The sequence below is a fragment of the Meriones unguiculatus genome, chromosome X, assembly GCF_030254825.1.
Source record: "Meriones unguiculatus strain TT.TT164.6M chromosome X, Bangor_MerUng_6.1, whole genome shotgun sequence".
Lineage (NCBI taxonomy): Eukaryota > Metazoa > Chordata > Mammalia > Rodentia > Muridae > Meriones > Meriones unguiculatus.
The window spans coordinates 38,569,018-38,588,707 of NC_083369.1; the positions used below are offsets into that span (position 1 = coordinate 38,569,018).

The following is a 19,690-nucleotide window of genomic DNA, read 5'->3' on the forward strand; positions in this document are numbered from 1 at the left end:
ACACAATGGAATATTACTCAGCAATAAAAAACAAGGAAATCATGAAATTTGCAGGTAAATGGTGGGATCTGGAAAAGATCATCCTGAGTGAGTTATCCTAGAAGCAGAGGGATGCACATGGTATATACTCACTCATATAGACATATAATATAGGATAAACCTGTACACCTAAAGAAACTAATCAAGAGGGAGGACTCTGGCTAAAATGCTCAATTCCTATCCAGAAAGGCAAAGAGGCTGGACATCAGAAGAAGGAGAAAAGAGGAAACAAGTCAGGAGCCTGACACAGAACCTCTGAAAAGCTCTGCCCTGCAGACTATCAATGTAGATACTGAGACTTATGGGCAACCTTTGGGCAGAGTGCAGTGAATCTTAGGAAAGAAGTGGGAAACAGTAAGATCTGGAGAGGACAGGAACTCCATAAGGAGAGCAACAGAACCAAAAAATCTGAGCACATGGGTCTTTCCTGAGACTGCTATTCCAACCAAGGACCATGCATGGAGATAACCTAAGACCCCTGCACAGAGGTAGCCCATGGCAGTTCAGTATCCAAGTGGGTTCCATTGTAATAGGAACAGAGACTGTCTCTGACATGAACTGATTGGCCTGCTCTTTAATTACCTCCGGGGGAAGCAGCATTACCAGGCTACAGGAAAGGACAAGGCAGCCACTCCTGATGAGACCTAATTGACTAGGATCAGAAGGAAGGAAAAGAAGTCCTCCCCTATCAGCGGACTTGGGGAGGGGCATGCATGCAGAGGGTGGAAGAAGGGAGGGATTGGGATGGGAGGAGGGAGGGAACCACGGAGGGGGGATACAAAGTGAGTAAAGTATAATTAATAAAGAAAAATAAAATAAAATAAAATAATAAATAAAAAGAAAAAAAGAGAAGTAGGCTAAGACAGACATTTGTATGAGGATAGGGTATTTCTTTTTATGTTGAAAAATGACACTGTTTTATTTATGCTAGCAGGCATGGTCTGCTTGTGTTGGGCTCTGTGCAGTTGTGGATGGGGGATGAAGTGATAACTTGGTGGTTGGAAGGGAAAAGAGAAGGTTAGATATGCTTCTGGAAAGCCTGGAGGAAGGACTCATGGCATGCTGTAGCAAAGCTGCCAGTAAGGCTGAGAAATTCTTGGAAATATAGCTTCCCATCACTGTTGAGGTTCAGCTTCTTCATCATGTGTTCAAGGACACAGGGTCTTTTTGGTTCTTCATGAAGGCAGCCAGCTCTGTACTCAGGAAGGCAAGGGATTCAGTTTTGTAGAGTTGACAGCTGTTCCCATCCTTCCTACTGCACTGTTGGAAAACAGCAATCAGGGACTCAATGCATCACTTAGTCTCTGTACATTTGGGTATTTTTGTCAAGTTAAAGAGTGAGGCTGACTCCTGATGAGATCTGATAGACTAAGATCAGAAGGAAGGAGAGGAGGACCTCCCCTATCAGTGGACTTGGGGAGGGGCATTCGTGAAAAAGAAGGAGGGAGGGTAGGTTCGGGAGGGGAGGAGGGAGGGGCTTATGGGGGGATACAGAGTGAATAAAGTGTAATTAATTAAAAAAAATTTAAAAAATTAAAAAAAAAGAGTGAGGCTGGTAAGGTGCCTCTGCCCCTCAGGGGGAGGTGATCAAAGAACCAGCCTCTGAGTTCATGTCAGAGACAGCCCCGGTTCCCCTTACTAGGGAACCCAATTGGACACTGAGCTGCCATGGGCTACACATCTGTGCAGGGGTTTTAGGTTATCTCCATGAATGGTCCTTGGTTAGAGTATCACTCCCAGAAAAGACCCTTGGGCCCAAAATTTTTTGGTTCTGTTGCTCTTTTTGTGGAGCTCCTAGCCTTTCCAGGACATACTAACTCCCCCTTCTTTTATAAGATTCCCAGCACCCTGCCCAAAGTTTGGCTATGAGTCTAAGCATCTGCTTCATTACTCTGCTGAGTAGCGTCTTTCAGAGGCCCTCTGTGGTAGGTTCCTGTCCTGTTCTCTGTTTTCTCCCTCTTATAATGTCTATCCCATTTACCTTTCTGAATGAGAATTGAGCATCATCTTATGCAGGGTGCTCCTTCTTGCTTAGCTTCTTTAGGTGTACAGATTTTAGGCCACATAGGAAGACAAGGCACACAGTCATGATTACACCTGATAGGCTAGGGTCAGAGGAGGACCTCCCTTATCAGTGGACTAGGGGAGGGGCATGGGAGGAGAAGAGGGAGGGAGGGCAGGATTGGGACGGGATAAGGGAGGGGGCTACAGCTGGGATACAAAGTGAATAAATTCTAATAAAAAATAAAAGTAAAAAAATTAAAATGAAAAAAAAAAGTCACAGCTGGGCTGCGACTGCCATTGGCAGTGGCTCGAACAGAAGTGGCTGAGGATTGGGTATTTCTGTGACAGACCTGACCATGTGTTTTTTAGAAGATTATTCTGGAATTTGAACTTTGGAAAAGCAGTTGAGTGTTCAGAGATCAGTGGGCTGTTCTGTAGAAGACTAAAAGAATGTTTAGAACAATATAGATAATGAAGGTCTAGGTTGTGTCTCAGAAAGAAGTCTGAAAGTCCCTTAAAGATTATCTGTGCCACTAGACATTCTGTTCAGCCGGCGCTGAAGAATGAGTTATGATTATCCTCTGAAGTGAAACCTTTACTTGCTGAGACAATTCTTACTGGTAACCTGGACCAGCATCATTAAGGTGAAATCTTCCAGAAAATGTTTGCTTAGGGTCAGCAGACAGACCCTATTGGTCCAAAAGGACCAAGGGTGTACCTTTTGGGGGTAGCCAAACTTGGTAATGTGTATGAGTCACACAGATAGTACTGGTTTTGAAGACATGGAAGGGGTCATGGAACACAGCTGAAGATTTGCAGGGTGAAAGGCTAATAGTGAGGGTTCAACTGCAGTTGCAGTAGAAGCCCCTGGATTGAAGGAGAGGATGGAGAGAAGCTGAGGCTTGTCAAAATGTGGCAGAGTAAAATGTCTGAGCAGAGCTTGTTGGCAAAGGTACACCCCTGCTACTGCTGAGTCCCCAGCATATTGGAGATGACAATATGTCATTTGGAATGACCACCGTGGAGAGCATCAAGTGTAGAGTAGAGATGGCCAAAGCTTAAGAGACAAGTTGTGTATATTGCGGATGGCTATCTACCCCCTTTGGAGCCCACAAGATTATTAGCCCCAGATTTCTGACATCAAATTTTACACTATTGGGCTTTTGTTTTGCTTTACTTTGATATGCCCTGGTGAAAAAAAGTATGTAACTTATTTTTATTTACAGAAGCCCGTCTATAGTTAAAAGACAGGAGAAAACAAAAACAAAAACAAAAAAAAAACCTTGATATTTTAGAGAGCGTAGATATTTTAGAGAAAATGAAAGGCTTTTTTTAAAAAAAAATTAAAGGCAATGGAATTTTTTCTTAAACTCCTTTTAAAATTTTTCTTTATTTATTACAATTTATTCACTTTGTATCCTAGCTGTAGCCCCCTCCCTCATGCCCTCCCAATCCCATCTTCCTTCCCTTCTCTCCTCCCTTGCCCCTTTCCCAGTCCACTGATAGGGGAGGTCCTCCTCCCCTTTCATTTGACCCTAGCCAATCAGGTGCCAACAGGACTATCTGCATTGTCTTCCTCTGTGGCCTGGTAAGGCTGCCACTCCCCTCAGGGAGAGGTGATCAAAGAACCAGCCACTGAGTTCATGTCAGAGACAGCCCTTGTTCCCCTTACTGAGGAACCCTCTTGGACATTGAGCTGCCATGGGCTACATCTGTGCAGGGATTCTAGGTTATCTCCATGAATGGTCCTTGGTTAGAATATCACTCTCAGGAAGGACCCTTGGGCCCAAAATTTTTTGGTTCTGTTGCTCTCCTTGTAGAGCTCCTATCCCCTCCAGGTCTTTCTATCTCCCTTTTCTTTCATAAGATTCCCTGTACTCTGCCCAAAGTTTAGCTATAAGTTTCGGCATCTGCTTCATTACCCTGCTGGGTAGAGTCTTCCAGAGGCCCTCTGTGGTAAGCTCCTGTCTTGTGCCTTGTTTTCTCCCTCTTATAATGTCTATCCCATTTGCTCTCTGAGTGAGGATTGAGCATCTTATGCAGGGTCCTCCTTATTCCTTAGCTTCTTTAAGTGAACAGATTTTAGTATGATTATCCTGCATTATATGTCTAATATCCATTTATAGGTTAGTATATACCATGTGTACCTTTCTGTTTCCGGGATAACTCACTCAGGATGATCCTTTCTAGATTCCACGATTTCATGATTTCGTTGTTTTTAATTGCTGAGTAGTATTCTATTGTGTAAATTTACCACAATTTCTGTGTCTATTCCTCAAGTTGAGGGACATCTGTGTTGTTTCCAGATTCTTGCTATTAGAAGTAAAGCTGCTAGGAACATGGATGAGCAAATGTCCTTGTTGTATACTGGAGCATCTTTTGGATATATGCTTAGGAGTGGTATAGCTGGATCTTGAGGTGGCACTATTGCTAATTGTCTGAGAAAGAACCAGATTGACTTCCGAAGTGGTTGTACAGGTTTGCATTCCCAGGAGCAATGGAGGAGGCTTCCCTTTTCTCCATGTCCTCTCCAGGATGTGTTGTTATTTGAGTTTTTTATCTTAGCGATTCTGATGGGTGTAAGGTAAAATCTCAGGGTCGTTTTGATTTGTATTTCCCTGATTACTAAGGATGTTGAGCATTTCTTTAAGTGTTTCTCTGCCATTCAATGTTCCTCTACTGAGAATTCTCTGTTTAGCTCTGTACCTCATTTTTAAATTGGATTACTTGATTTCTTGCTAAAATCCAACATTCATTTATATTTAAAGTCCTGGAGAGATCAGGGATACAAGGCACTTACTTAAACATAGTAAAAGCAATATACAGCAAGCCTATAGCCAACATCAAATTAAACAGAGTGAAACTTAAATCAATTCCACTGAAATCAGGGACAAAGCAAGGCTGCCCAGTCTCCCCATGCCTTTTCAACATAGTTCTTGAAGTCCTTGCTAGAGCAATAAGACAATTAAAGGAGATCAAGGGAACTCAGTTTGGAAGGAAAGAGGCCAAAGTATCACTATTCGTAGATGATATAATAGTATACATGAGTGACCAAAAAATTCTACCAGGGAATTTCTCCAGCTGATAAATACCTTCAGCAAAGTGGCTGGTTTCAAAATTAACTAAAAAAAAAAATCAGTAGCCTTCCTGTATACAAAAGACAAATGGGCTGAGAAAGAAATTAGGGAAACAACACCCTTCACAATAACTACAAAGGACATAAAGTACCTTGGTGTAACCCTAACCAAGCAAGACAAAGACTTGTATGAAAAAAAAAAAAACTTCCAGTCTCTGAAGAAAGAATTAGAAGAAGACATGAGAAGATGGAAAGTTCTCCCATGTTCATGGCTTGGCAGGATTAACATAGTAAAAATGGCCATCTTACCAAAAGCAATCTACAGATTCAATGCAATGCCCATCAAATTACCAACACAATTCTTTACAGACCTGGAAAGAAAAATTCTCAACTTCATATGGAATAACAAGAAAAGCAGAATTACTAAAACAATCCTCTACAATAAAAGATCTTCAGGAGATATCTCCATCCCTGATGTACTACAGAACTGCATGGTACTGGCATAGAAACAGGCTCATGAATCAATGGAATTGAATAGAAGACCCAGAAATAAACCCACACACTTATGGACACCTGATTTTTGACAAAGATGCCAAAACCATACAATGGAAAAAAGAGCATCTTCAACAAATGGTGTTGGTCTAACTGGATGTCTACATGTAGAAAATGCAGATAGACACATACTTATCACCGTGCACAAAAGTCAAGTCCAAGTGGATCAAGGACCTCAATATAAAACCAGACACACTAAACCTGTTAGAAGAAAAAGTGGGGAAGAGCCTTGAACTCATTGGCACAGGAGTCAACTTCCTGAACCAAACACCAACAGAACAAGCTCTAAGATCAACAATCAATAAATGGGACTTCATGAAACTGAAAAGCGTCTGTAAAGCAAAGGACACTGTTGTCTGAACAAAACAAATGCCAACAGATTGGGAAAGAATCTTCACAAATCCTATGTTTGACAGGGGGCTAATATCTAGAATATATAAAGAACTCATGAAGTTAAATGGTGATGGCATTCTTAATAGTTGAAATGCTTCATGTTGTAATATTAATATTAACATGCCAGTTTGGGGGCAAACAAGAAAGAAAAATTTATGTTTTAATACTTATGTATTTATGTGTCAAGTTGATTGGGATTGATTCAATTGGTTAGTTTTATGCCAATTTGACACAAACTAGAGTCATTTGGGGAAAGGAACTCTCAGTTGAGAAAATGCTTCCATGAGATTGACTCTTCATCAAGTCTATAGAGCATGTTCTTGATTAATATTGATGTGCGTGGACCCAGATTGCTGAGGCTGCTATTAGTCCTGGGCAGGAGTTCCATTTCTTTTCTTTTCAAGATGAAATATGACACTGATCCAAATTTTCTGAATAATTTCTAACTTGTTCATTGTCTGAGTATAAACTAGTTTCTTTGGGGAGATACCTTTAGGAGTCTTTGGAGTTTTTCTGCTTCTGAACACAGCTTGTTATCCTGATCTTGCTTTTGAAGTATTTAAATTTGCTGTAGAATCTCTTTTTAAAAAGCAATTTGAGTAGTATTCTATTGCGTAAAAATACCACAATGTATGCATCCATTCCTCCGTTGATGGACATCTGGGTTGCTTCCAGGTTCTGGCTATTACAAATAAAGCTGCTACAAACATGGTTGAGCAAATGTCCATGTTGTGTACTTGAGCAAATTTTGGGCATATGCCTAGGAGTGGTATAGCTGGGTCTTGAGGAAGTACTATTCCTAATTGTCTGAGAAAGCGCCAGATTGACTTCCAAAGTGGTTGTACCAGTTGACATTCCCACCAGCAATGGAGGAGGGTTCCCCTTTCTCCACAACCTCTACAGCATGTGTTGTCATTTGAGGTTTTAATTTTAGCCATTTTGATGGGTGTAAGGTGAAATCTCAGGGTCGTTTTAATTTGCATCTCCCTGATGGCTAAGGATGTTGAGCATCTCCTTAAGTGTTTCTCTGCCATTCTATATTCCTCTACAGAGAATTCTCTGTTTAGCTCCGTACCCCATTTTTTAGTTGAATTACTTGATGTATTGCTTTTTAACTTCTTTATTTCTTTATATATTCTGGATATCAGCCGTCTGTCAGATATAGGGTTGGTGAAGATCCTTTCCCAGTCTGGAGGCTGTCATTTTGTTCTGACGACAGTGTCTTTTGCTTTAGAGTAGCTTTTCAGTTTCATACTACTCAGCAATCAAAAATGAGGAATCATGAAATTTGCAGGCAAATGGCAGGATCTAGAAAAGATCATTCTGAGTGAGGTATCACAGAAAGAGAAAGACACACATGGTATATACTTACTTATATAGACCTATAAGATATGATAAACATAATGAAATCTATACACCTAAAGAAGATAAACAGGAAAGAGGACCCAGGGGAAGATGATCAATCCTCACTTAGAAAGACAAATGGGATGTGCATTGGACATAGGAGAAAACAAGTAACAGGACAGGAGCCTACCGCAGAGGGCCTCTGAAAGACTCTACCTAGCAGTGTACCAAAGCAGATACTAAGACTCATAACCAAACCTTCAGTAGAGTGCAGGGAATCGTATGAAAGAAGGGGGAGTTAGTATGACATGGAAAGGATAGGAGCTCCACAGGGACCAAATATATCTGGGCACAGGTGTCTTTTCTGAGACTGACACTCCAACCAAGGCCCACGCATGGATATAACCTAGAACCTCTGCTTGGATGTAGCATGTGGTAGCTCGTAACCAATTGCTTTCCCATAGTAAGGGGAACAAGGACTATTTCTGACAGGAACTCAATGGCAGGCTCTTTGACTTCCCAACCTCCCAAGGAAGGAGCAATCCTGCTGGGCCACAGAGGAGGACTTTGCAGCCAGCCTTGATGATACCTAACAAAACAGGGTCAGATGAAAGGGGAGGAGGTCCTCCCCAATCATGTACTTGGAAAGGGGCAGGGAAGAGGGATGAGGATGAGGGAGGAAGGGTGGGATTGGGAGGGAATGAGGGGGCAGGATATAGCTGGGATACAGAGTTAATAAAATGTAACTAACAATAAAAATTTAAAAAATGAGAAAAAGTTAAAAAAAAGCAATTTGAGCTTTATTGATCTGCAGAGCTCTGGTTTGTAATGTGCAGACAGACATTTAAATACCTTTTGGTTATGTTTTAGAATGAGATAGCTCAGGAGTTATTACTGATAGAACTCAGTTTCAGGTAAGTCTGTAGTGAGATTAAGAGGCTAACAGTTCGGGTGTGCAGATTGGTGAGGATACGCTTGCCGTGCTGTTCTCTATCTTGCTAACTTTGTACAAACATTACAGATATTTATCTCTTATTTATTCTATACCCATTTTTGAGATCTACCACATGGCTAGATGGGGAGATATACTTATAAAAATAAGATGCCTCCCATAACATAGCTTGTACTCTAGCAGAGAGGATATATATAATACATACTAGTAAAAACTGCCAGATTGTATGAGCCTGTAGAATTCTTTTGTAAAGAAGGCTCGAGTGTTTTTAAATCTGAGGTTAGGTAACTGAATAATTCATGTGTCTCCTCTGCTTCACTTATTTGCATTCTCTTTTCTTTATTAGTATCTACATCAATGAGGGTGATTATAAGCCTTAAGTGGTTTTCAAAAATTGATCAGCCTATTACAAAGTTCTCTAAATGCTCACAGCATGAGGACTGTGATGCTATTGTTGTGGATCATCCAGTTTCACTGAAGGGAGTGGAAGCTGCATTGGAGAGGTAGTTTTAAGGAATAACTAAGGAATAGCAGGATGGCTCAGTAGGTATAGTTGCTTACTGCCAGACCTGACAATCTAGTTCTATCTCTGGAACCCACGTGGTAGGAGAAAAGAACTTCCTCCTGCACGCTGTCCTCTGACCTCGATACACATTCTGGGTTATGGGTTCATACACACACACACACACACACACACACACACATTCTGGGTTATGGGTTCATACACACACACACACACACACACACACACACACACACACACACACACGATTTTTATTTTCTCCCATCTATAAAGCATTTCCTCAAATTACTGGCTATTCTGAGAGGCAAGCCTGGGTTCATGGATTCACGTTTACTCTCTTAGCTCATCTGCTGGTGATCTTTCTGGGGAAGGAGTGCTAGGGAAATGATGACTCTTCCATTTCATTTTGTTTTGATACCTTGCTTTCTTATAACATCCTGTTTTCAATATGTTACCTGAATACTAGAATTCAGTCGGCTCCTAAATGTGGACAAATTTGGAAACTTAATCCTTTTGGGAAATATCATAAACACATCAAGATTTAATCTTAATTACTTAATCTTAATAATCTATATATTCTTTTAAATGATTTATTATTTATTTATTACAATTTATTCACTTTGAACGTATATATTCTTAATATTTCAAAAAAAAAACAAGTCTTAGATCTTCACTAAGCAATGATAATTTCAGCTTTATAAACAAGATAAATTTCAGATAAGCAAAATAAGATGAGAGCTAATACCTGTGTTAGCCAAGATTACAATTTATTAAATGTGTTTTTAATTAATTTTTCTGTTTTTTGTATTTTTCTTTACTCTTGAGAATTTCATACATGTATATAATTAAACACAATCATCTCTACCCTCAATCTCTTCCTCTAAGCCCTCTGACACAGCCTACTCCTGAGTAAAGTTTATTTTTAGGTTTCTTTTTACTCACAATACCACACTGGGTTGTATATAAAATGGAATTCTCTAGCTTAGGGGAAAGTTTGTGCAAGTGTCCATGTTCGTTTAGTATGTGGGACAATTTTATAACTATAAGTGGTGTACTACACCATCAGGACCCCAGATAACTGCAGTTCATGGTAATTTCAAGTGGGTAATTTGAGTTTAGTTTAACAATGGAATGATTTGCAAAGTTATGCCCAGAGTTAAGAAAACCAATATGTTCTGCCCTAACAGCTGTTAGATGCAGTTACCAAAGAGGTGGAGTGTTTACAGAAGTCACCACCACAGGGAAATCTCCTGAGAGGAATCATGGATTTATCCAACATCAATCAGCTAATCTATGGCTGTGTCAAGTGACTAAAGTTTTAATTACATATTCCTTGGCCCATGATGTGCCAGTACTTCATTGGGTGAACACAATAGATAGAGTCATGGGGACCATTTGATATGACTGTTTTTCTTTGACTCTGGTGACTCCCTGATTCCTAGGATGGCATCCCCATCTCTGTCTCCATTACTTTATAGTCATAGACTAAGGATAAGTGTTAGCTTGAGATGGAAAAATAAGATAACTTTGCTTTGACTACCTTGTTCCCTTGGAAACAGCAGATAGTGAGTGACATATGATTTTCATAGATACTAGGGTGTCCTGAATATGCATAGCTGGATATGAAGTTAATATCCACACAAATAATTCTAACGGGCTCCTTCTCAATGTGGAGCTTCACATTCCTCAGAACATCCATTTCTACCACCTCTTTAAAGTTAGCACAAATATATTGGACTATTTCCAGCTCAGATACTAAGTTTCTAAAGCAATGACATGGTTAGTGATAGATCTTGGAGGTTTCTCTCTCCTTGTGGTTAAGAAGTGTGTGAGGAGTGTGTTGTGTGTCTGTGTGTCTGTGCTCTCTTTTCCATGATGGTTTTGCAAGCCCATTAACTCTGATTTGCTGTAGCTGTCATGGGCTACATCTGAGCAGGGGTTCTAGGTTATATCCATAAATGGTTTTGGTTGGAATATCAGTCTCAGAAAAGACACCTGTGGCCAGATTTTTTTTGGTTCTGTTGCTCTCCTTGTGGAGCTCCTGTCCTCTCCAGGTCTTACTATCTCCCCCTTGTTTCCTAAGATTTGCTGCACTTTGCCCAAAAATTGGTTATGAGTCTCAGCATCTACACACTGGAATACTACTTGGCAATTAAAAACAAGGAAATCATGAAATTTGCAGGCAAATGGTGGGATCTAGAAAAGATCATCCTGAGTGAACTATCCCAGAAGCAGAAAGACACATGGAATATACTCACTTAGAAGTGAGTACTAGACTTGTAAGATAGGATAAACGTACTAAAATCTGTACACCTAAAGAAAATAAACAAGAAGGAGGACCCTGGGTAAGATGATCACTCCTCACTTAGAGAGACAAATGGAATGGACATGGGAAGTAGGAGAAAACAAGAAACAGGATGGGAGCCTACCTTAGAGGGCCCCTGAAAGACTTTACTCAGCACTATATCAATGTTTTCCATTTTTAACTTTTTCTGAAATAATTTATTTTCTGACCTTTTATTTATTTTGACTGTTTCTCTTTGGACTATTTCTGATTTCTACACATTTCTAAAAGCAAAGCTTAACTGTGACTAAAGGGCTATTCTGGGAAATCATTACGTAAAGGAAAACCATTAAAGTATGTAAAAGTTTAAAATGTCTATATGAGTTGTTAAAAATGAAATGTTACCCATGTCATACTGCTTATAGTGGAGCTGTACTAAGTTAAATTACATCATATCAGAACATAAAACTTTGAAAGGGAGTCATGCATAGCAAAGTCCAAAAATAAACCTTTGTTAAGAGAATTTGACTAAAATGAACAAAATTAAAACTCTAAGGTGAGAAAATGTTTCTTATACTGATCACTAAGAACTTTCTCTGCTTCAAGAAGTTGAGACACTACAATAGACATGATTCTTTTTTCAATTTTTTAAAATTTTATTTTATTAATTACACATTATTAACTTTCTATCCCCCCATAAGCCCCTCCCTCCTCCCCTCCCAGTCCCACCCTCCTTCCCCCTTCTTCACACATGCCCCTCCCCAAGTCCACTGATAAGTGGAGGTCCTCCTCTCCTTCCTTCTGATCTTAATCTATCAGATCACATCAGGAGTGGCTGCATTGTCATCTTCTGTGGCCTGGTAAGGCTGCTCCCCCCTCAGGGGGAGGTGATCAAAGAGCAGGCCAATCAGATTATGTCAGAGGCAGTCCCTCTTGCCATTACTATGGAACTCACTTGGACACTAAACTGCCATGGGCTACATCTGTGCAGGGGTTCTAGGTTATCTCCATGCTTGGTACTTGATTGGAGTATGAGTCTCTGGGAAGAGCCCTGTGTTTAAATTTTCTGGTTCTGTTGCTCTCCTTGTGAGGTTCCTGTCCTCTCCAGATCTTACTATTTCTCACTTCTTACATAATATTTCATGCACCCTGCCCAACAGTTGGCCATAAGTATCAGCGTCTGCTTTGATAGTCTGCAGGTTAGAGCCTTTCAGAGGCCCTCTGTGGCAGGTTTCTAGGTTGTTTCCTGCTTTCTTCTGATGTCCATCCTCTTTGCTTTTCGGGATGGGGATTAAGCATTTTAGTCAGGGTCTTCTCTCTTAATTAGTTTCTTTAGATGTACAGATTTTAGTAGGTTTATCTTATGTTACATGTCTATATGAGTGAGTATATACTGTGTGTGTCTTTATGTTTCTGGGACAGCTCACTCACGATGATCCTTTCCAGGTCCCACCATTTACCTGCAAATTTCATGATTTCCTTATTTTTTATTGCAGAGTAATGTTCCATTGTGTAGATGTACCACAATTTCTGCATCTATTCTTCAGTTGAGGGGCATCTGGGCTGTTTCCAGCTTCTGGCTATTATGAATAAAGCTGCTACAAACATGATTGAACAAATGTCCTTATTGTGTACTTGAGCCTCTTTGGGATATGCCTAAGATTGGTATGGCCAAATCTTGAGGTAGCACTATTCCTAGTTGTCTGAGAAAGGGCCAGATTGATTTCCAGAGTGGTTGTACAAGTTTACATTCCCACCAGCAGTGGAGGAGAGTTCCCCTTTCTCCACAACCTCTCCAGCATATGTTGTCACTTGAGTTTTTCATGTTGGCCATTCTGATGGGTGTAAGGTGAAATCTCAGGGTCGTTTAGATTTACATTTCCCTAATGGCTAATGACATTGAGCATTTCTTTAAGTGTTTCTCTGCCATTCCATATTCCTCTACAGAGAGTTCTCTGTTTAGCTCTGTTCCCCATTTTTAATTGGATTACTTGGTTTGCTGCTTTTCCGCTTCTTTCATTCTTTATACATACTGGATATTAGCCCTCCATCAGATAAAGGGTTGGTGAAGATTCTTTCCCAATCTGTAGGCATTAGTTTTGCTTTGATGACAGGTCCTTTGCTTTACATAAGCTTTTCAGTTTCATGAGGTCGCATTTATTCATTGTTGCTCTTAGAGCCTGTGCTGTTGGTGTTCTGTTCAGGAAGTTGTCTCCTGTATCAATAAGTTCTAGGGTTTTCCCTACTTTTTCTTCTAACCGATTTAATGTGTCTGGTTTTATGTTGAGGTCTTTGATCCACTTGGACTTTAGTTTTGTGCAGGGTGATAAGTATGGATCTATTTACATTTTTACATGTAGACATCCAGTTAGACCAGCACCATTTGTTGAAGATGCTATATTTTTTCCATTGTATGGTTTTGGCATCTTTTTCAAAAATTAGGTGTCCATAAGTGTGTGGGTTTATTTCTGGGTCTTCTGTTCAATTCCATTGATCCACTATTCTGTTTCTATGCCAGTACCATGCAGTTTTTATAACTGTTGTTCTGTAGTACAGCGTAAGATCAGGGATGAAGATACCTCCTGAAGATCTTTTATTGTAGAGGATTGTTTTAGCTATTCTGGGTTTCTTGTTATTCCATATGAAGTTGAGAATTTTTCTTTCCAGGTCTGTAAAGAATTGTGTTGGTAATTTGGTGGGAATTGTATTGAATCTGTAGATTGCTTTTGGTAAGATGGCCATTTTTACTATGTTAATCCTGCCTAGCCATGAGCATGGGAGATCTTTCCATCTTCTCATATCTTCTTCTAATTCTTTCTTCAGAGACTTTTAATTTTTTTCATACAGGTCTTTGATTTGCTTGATTAGGGTTACACCAAGGTACTTTATGTCATTTGTGGCTATTATGAAGGGTGTTGTTTCCTTAATTTCTTTCTCAGCCCTTTTGTCTTTTGTATACAGGAGGGCTACTGATTTTTTTTAAGTTAATTTTGTATCCGGCCACTTTGCTGAAGGTGTTTATCAGATGTAGTAGTTCCCTGGTGGAGTTTTGGGGGTCACTCACATATACTATCATATCATCTGCAAATAGTGATAATTTGACTTCTTCCTTTCCAATTTGTATCCCCTTGATCTTCTTCATTTGTCTTATTGCTCTAGCAAGGACTTCCAGAACTATGTTGAAGAGATATGGAGAGAGTGGGCAGCCTTGTCTTGTCCCTGATTTCAGTGGAAATGCTTTAAATTTCTCTCTGGACAGTTTGATGTTGGCTATAGGCTTGCTGTATATCGCCTTTACTATGTTTAGATATGTGCCTTGTATCCCTGATCTCTTCAATACTTTAAACATGAATGAATGTTGGATTTTGTCAAATGATTTTTCAGCACCTAAGGGGATTTTTTTTCTTTCAATTTGTTAATATGGTGGATCACATTGATGGATTTCCATGTACTGAACCACCCCTGCATACCTAGGATGAAGTCTCCTTGGTCATAGTGGATGATATCTTTGATGTGTTCTTGTATTTGGTTTGTAAGTATTTTGTTGAGTATTTTTGCATCAATGTTCATAAAGTCGATTGGCCTGAAAATTTTCTTTCTTTGTTGGGTCTTTTTGAGGTTTAGGTACCAAGGTGACTGTGGCTTCATAGAATGAGTTTGGTAATGTTCCTTCTGTTTCTATTTTGTGGAATAGTTTGAAGAGAACTGACATTAGCTCTTCTTTGAAGGTCTGGTAGAATTCTGCACTGAAACCATCTGTTCCTGGGCTTTTTTTTGGATGTGAGAATTTCAATGACTGCTTCTATTTCCTTGGGGGATATAGGACAATTTAATTGATTTACCTGGTCCTGATTTAGCTTTGGTAAGTCGAATCGATCAAGAAAATTGCTCATTTCATTTAGATTTTCAAATTTTGTGGCATATAGACTTTTGAAGTAAGTCTTAATGATTATTTGGATTTCCTCAGTGTCTGTAGTTATATCCCCCTTTTCATTTCTGATTTTGTTGATTTGGATGATGTCTCTCTGCCTTTTAGTTAGCTTGGCTAAGGGTTTGTCAATCTTGTTGATTTTCTCAAAGAACCAGCTCTTGGTTTCATTGATCCTTTGAATTGTTTTATTTGTTTCTAATTGATTGATTTTAGTCCTGAGTTTGATTATTTCCAGACATCTACTCCTTTTTGGTATGTCTGCTTCTTTTTCTAGGGTTTTTACGTGAGCCATTAAGTTGTTTGAATGAGCTGTCTCGAATTTCTTCTTGAAGGCACTTAGTGCTATGAACTTTCCTCTTAGCACTACTTTCATTGTGTCCCACAAGTCTGGGTATGTTGTGTCTTCATTTTTATTGAGTTCTAGGAAGACTTTAATTTTCTTTTTTTATTTCTTCCCTGACCCAGCTTTCATGTAGCAGCAAGTTGTTCAGCTTCCATGTGTAAGTAGGCTTTTTGGTATTTCTGTTGTTGTTGAGGTCTAGCTTTATTCCACAGTGATCAGACAGGATACAAGGGATTATTTCAATCTTCTTGTATCTGTTGAGGCTTGCTTTGTGACCAACTATATGGTCTATTTTGGAGAAGGTTCCATGAGGTGCTGAGAAGATGGTAAATTCTTTTGTGTTTGGGTGTAAAGATCTGTAAATGTCTGTTAGGTCGATTTGATCATTGACCTCTGTTAGAGACATTGTTTTTTTTGTTTAATGTCTGTTTTGTTGACCTGTCCTTTGTTGAGAATGGTGTGTTTTCTTAGGGTCTGCATGATATCCGTCCATGCCCTTCTGGCTTTCCTTTGTTGAAAAGTCAGGTGTAATTCTAATGGGTTTGCCATTACATCTTACTCGGCCTTTTTCCTTTGCAGCTTTTAGTATTTTTCTTTGCTCTGTATACTTACAGTTTTGATTATTATGTGGCAGGAGGATTTTCTTTTCTGGTCTAATTCATTGGGTGTTCTGTAAGTCTTTTGTATTCTTATTGGCCTCTCCTTTAAGTTGGGGAAATTTTCTTCAATGATTTTGTTGAAGATATTTTCTGGGCCTTGGAGGAGGGAATCTTCTTTTTCCTCTATTCCTATCATTCTTAGGTTTTGTCTTTTTATGTTGTCTTGAATATCTTGGATGGTCTGTGTCAGGAATTTTTTAGATTTAACATTTTCTTTGACAGATACATCTATTTTTTCCATTGTATCTTCCACACCTGAGATTCTTTCTTTCATCTCTTATAGTCTACTGGTTATGCTAACCTCTGTAGTTCCTGTTTTCTTCCCTAGGTTCTTTCTCTCCACAATTTCCTCCATTTTTGTTTTCTTTAATTTTTTCAATTCTATCCTCAGACCTTGAGCCATTTTGTTGATTTCCTTCACGTGTCTGACTGTATTTTCCTTCAATTCCTTCAGCTGTTTGTTTGAACAATCCTCTGTTTCTTTTATTTCTTTCAGTCACTTAAGCATTTCCTCTCTAAAGGCGATAAACTGTTTGGCTGCAACTTCCTCTATTTCTTTATGGATGGCCATAATCTGTTTGTTTTTATCTTCCTCTATTTCTTTACGGATGGCTACAATCTGTTTGAGTTTATCTTCCTCTAGTTCTTACGAATTTTATTTGTTTCCTCTGTTATCCTCTTCAAGAGCATAGATGTTAGGTCATCTTCTTGAATTTCAATTATGCTGGGGTGTCCAGGGCTACTTGCTCCTGGATAACTGGGTTCTGGAGATGTCATATTTCCCTCTCTTTTGTTGGTTGAGCTTTTATGCTGGCCTCTACCCATTGGGCAATCTTAGTTGTTGGTTGTTAGTTTCTGGTGGTTCCTGGAATCCTGTGGTGGAGAGAATCCCCTTGGCAGGCAGATGTTTTTTCCTGAAGGAAGCCTTCTCAGCTTTCTGTGTATAGTCACTGGATGGCCAGGGTTTTTCAGGAGTTGCCACTGCTCACCTCAGTGACCTGAGTGGTAACTGTGGTCCTTGTTAGTCGAGAGGGCTCTCCTCTCACCCGGAGAAGTCCTGAAGACAGCTGCCCTGCTTCTGGGTTTCTTGCTGTAAATTTAGTGATTTGCTGCTGTAACCTGTGTGTCCTGTGGTTTGGTCAGTTTTGTTAGGGGTAACTGATTGCCTAATGGAGCAGTATCTGGGTGTTGATCTCGGGGATTCCGGGCTTCTGTAGGTCTGAGTTTGGGGCTCTGTGCCCCAGTACCCAAGCGGTAATCTGTGGTGGGTAGGTACCGCTCTCCTGGTAACAGCAGGTTATCTGGTGCACAGAAGTTCCTTGGGTTGGGCAGTTCTGCGGGCCCTTTTCCAAGGAAAGACTAGGTGACTCAAGTCAATACTGTTTCCTTCTTTCCCTGTGGGGTTTTCTCCCGACAGGGACTCCCGGTCTCTGTTGCCCTGGGGAGGACAGCTCTGTCTGTGCTGAAGAGCTGGGCATGCAGCAACTGTCTGTGCCCGCGGCTGGCACCCAGTTCAGTGATAGTGGCTTGTACCCGCTGGTCTGCGAGATATTTTCCAGGGAAAGACTGGTTGACCCAAGTCAGTCCCGTTTCCTTCCTTCCCTGTGGGGTTTTCTTGAGACTGGGTCTCCCACTCTCTGTTGTTTTTTGTGCCCACCAGTCAGCCTGGGAAGGTGATCAGGACACACAGGAGTGTGGCTCTGGTCCAGCGAACTAGTGCCTGTGGGACCCGGGATCTCTTCCGGGTTCTGGCTGGGTGATCTGAGCATGGACCTGATTGATTCCCATGCTGTGGGGTTTTCTTCTCACCTGGAAAACATGATTGCTGTTGTTTTTGGGCCCAGTGTTCAGTCTCTTTGTTGCTGTACAGAAAATGTTGTCCTGCTCCTCAGATGCAGTGTTCTCCTGGCGCAGAGCAGCCATCTTATCCCTCAAATAGACATGATTTTTAAAATAGCCAGATACTAAACTATGCTTGAAAAGGGGAATCTAAGAGTTTACATGGGAAAAAAAGTTCACATCATTTTTCATGGAAAAAAGAAAAGTTTAACATACTATCAGAGTAACTTTAATGGCAATCTGTCTTACTTGCTATACATTTTTATTACATATAGTATTACATAGAAGAAGTAGAATATCACCTTTTTATTGATTAATACATTGATTTGTATTTGCTTATAACCTTGCTTAATCCCAAAGCCTGTTGGCTTCCCACAACAATATTATTGGCTATTTTCCAGTAAAGGGTTGCTATGACAGGAATGCTTTTCATAGTTACAGTATATCTAAAACATCTTATTGTTTTAGGTACAAAGTCTCAATGGTCTATTTGTGGATGTGTGTATAACCAAAGATAATGTTCAAAATAAACAGACAACACGGGAGACATAGCTTGTTTGAAAGAACATTTACTAGCTTACATGAAGCCCTAGGTTTGATCTGAGGTGCATAAAACTGGCCTTGATGGCACATGCCAGTAATCCCAGCACATAGGCAGTAAGGCAGGGCAGATCAGAATTTCTAGGGCATTCTCAGCTTCACAGCAAGTTTCAGGCCAAACTAGGATACATGAGACCTTGTCTTAGAAAACAATCAACAACCAATCCATAAGAAGTATAGAAAATACAGATGTAGACTTAGACACAGATTATATTATCACATGGATTATAACTCATCCTAAGAAGTGTCAATTTAGTTTTATCTGTGATAGGTAAATGTTAGTTTTGATGCTGGCATTGTCAAATTTGCTTATTTTGGTAGGTAGTAGAACAATGACCTAAAATGAATGGTACCGGTAAAGACAGGAGTCCCAGAACAATGTGGATTGTTTTGGGATGAGAGAAGAGAGATAAAAACTTGTAAATAGGTAGAAGGGTTGCTTTTGAGGGCAGAACCTGCAGGCTTTCTCTGCTATTTCATAGGATGGGTAAAATTTTGGAAAACAATAGAAGCACTGATAAGTAATTTATCTCCATAGTTCCTAAAAGAAGCATTGAGGAAAAACACACTCAAAAATGCTTACAACTAAATCAAGACCTTAGTGTCTATGTATTTTGTACAATTTATATCACAGAATTTAGATTATTGCTGCAATCATTGTTACCATTCAAAATATGTTAATTATATGTAATTTGATAGTTATTATAACAAATGTGGCAAAATTCTAACTGCTTGGAGAAAAAATGATTCTCTACTAATTGTACATATTTTAAAATGTATTTTGAATTCGTTCAGCCTGTCTAAATACTGCTTTGTTTCATATCTTCATAGAGAAACTAAAATGATAGTCCTACTTGAGTTAAAAAATTGCTCTAAATACAATTTTCAATAGCATTTAAAACTCAAGAAACCTTATCACCTGTTCAGAAAGAGATAACAAGCCAGGCAAAGATGTTAATTTTCCTATCTCCTTTTGTTCGACACTGCTTTGGAAGGAGCAAGGCTGGAGCTCCATCAAGTGATAGTGTCCTATTATCTACCCACTGGCCCAGTGTAGGGCTCTTTATAATTTGTTAAGAGAGGGAGAGCTTGAGCAGACCTCTCCCTAAATGACCAGTATAGAAAAGGAGTCATGGCTGTAGTCTTCCCTG

At 39.7% G+C, this 19,690-nt stretch overlaps 1 pseudogene; it reads right to left on the bottom strand.

The window, feature by feature from the left end:
* Positions 1-1,057: 1,057 nt before the first annotated feature.
* The window catches only part of LOC110541463 (protein S100-A11-like), a 33,983-nt pseudogene continuing 15,350 nt past the window's right edge, over positions 1,058-19,690 (bottom strand).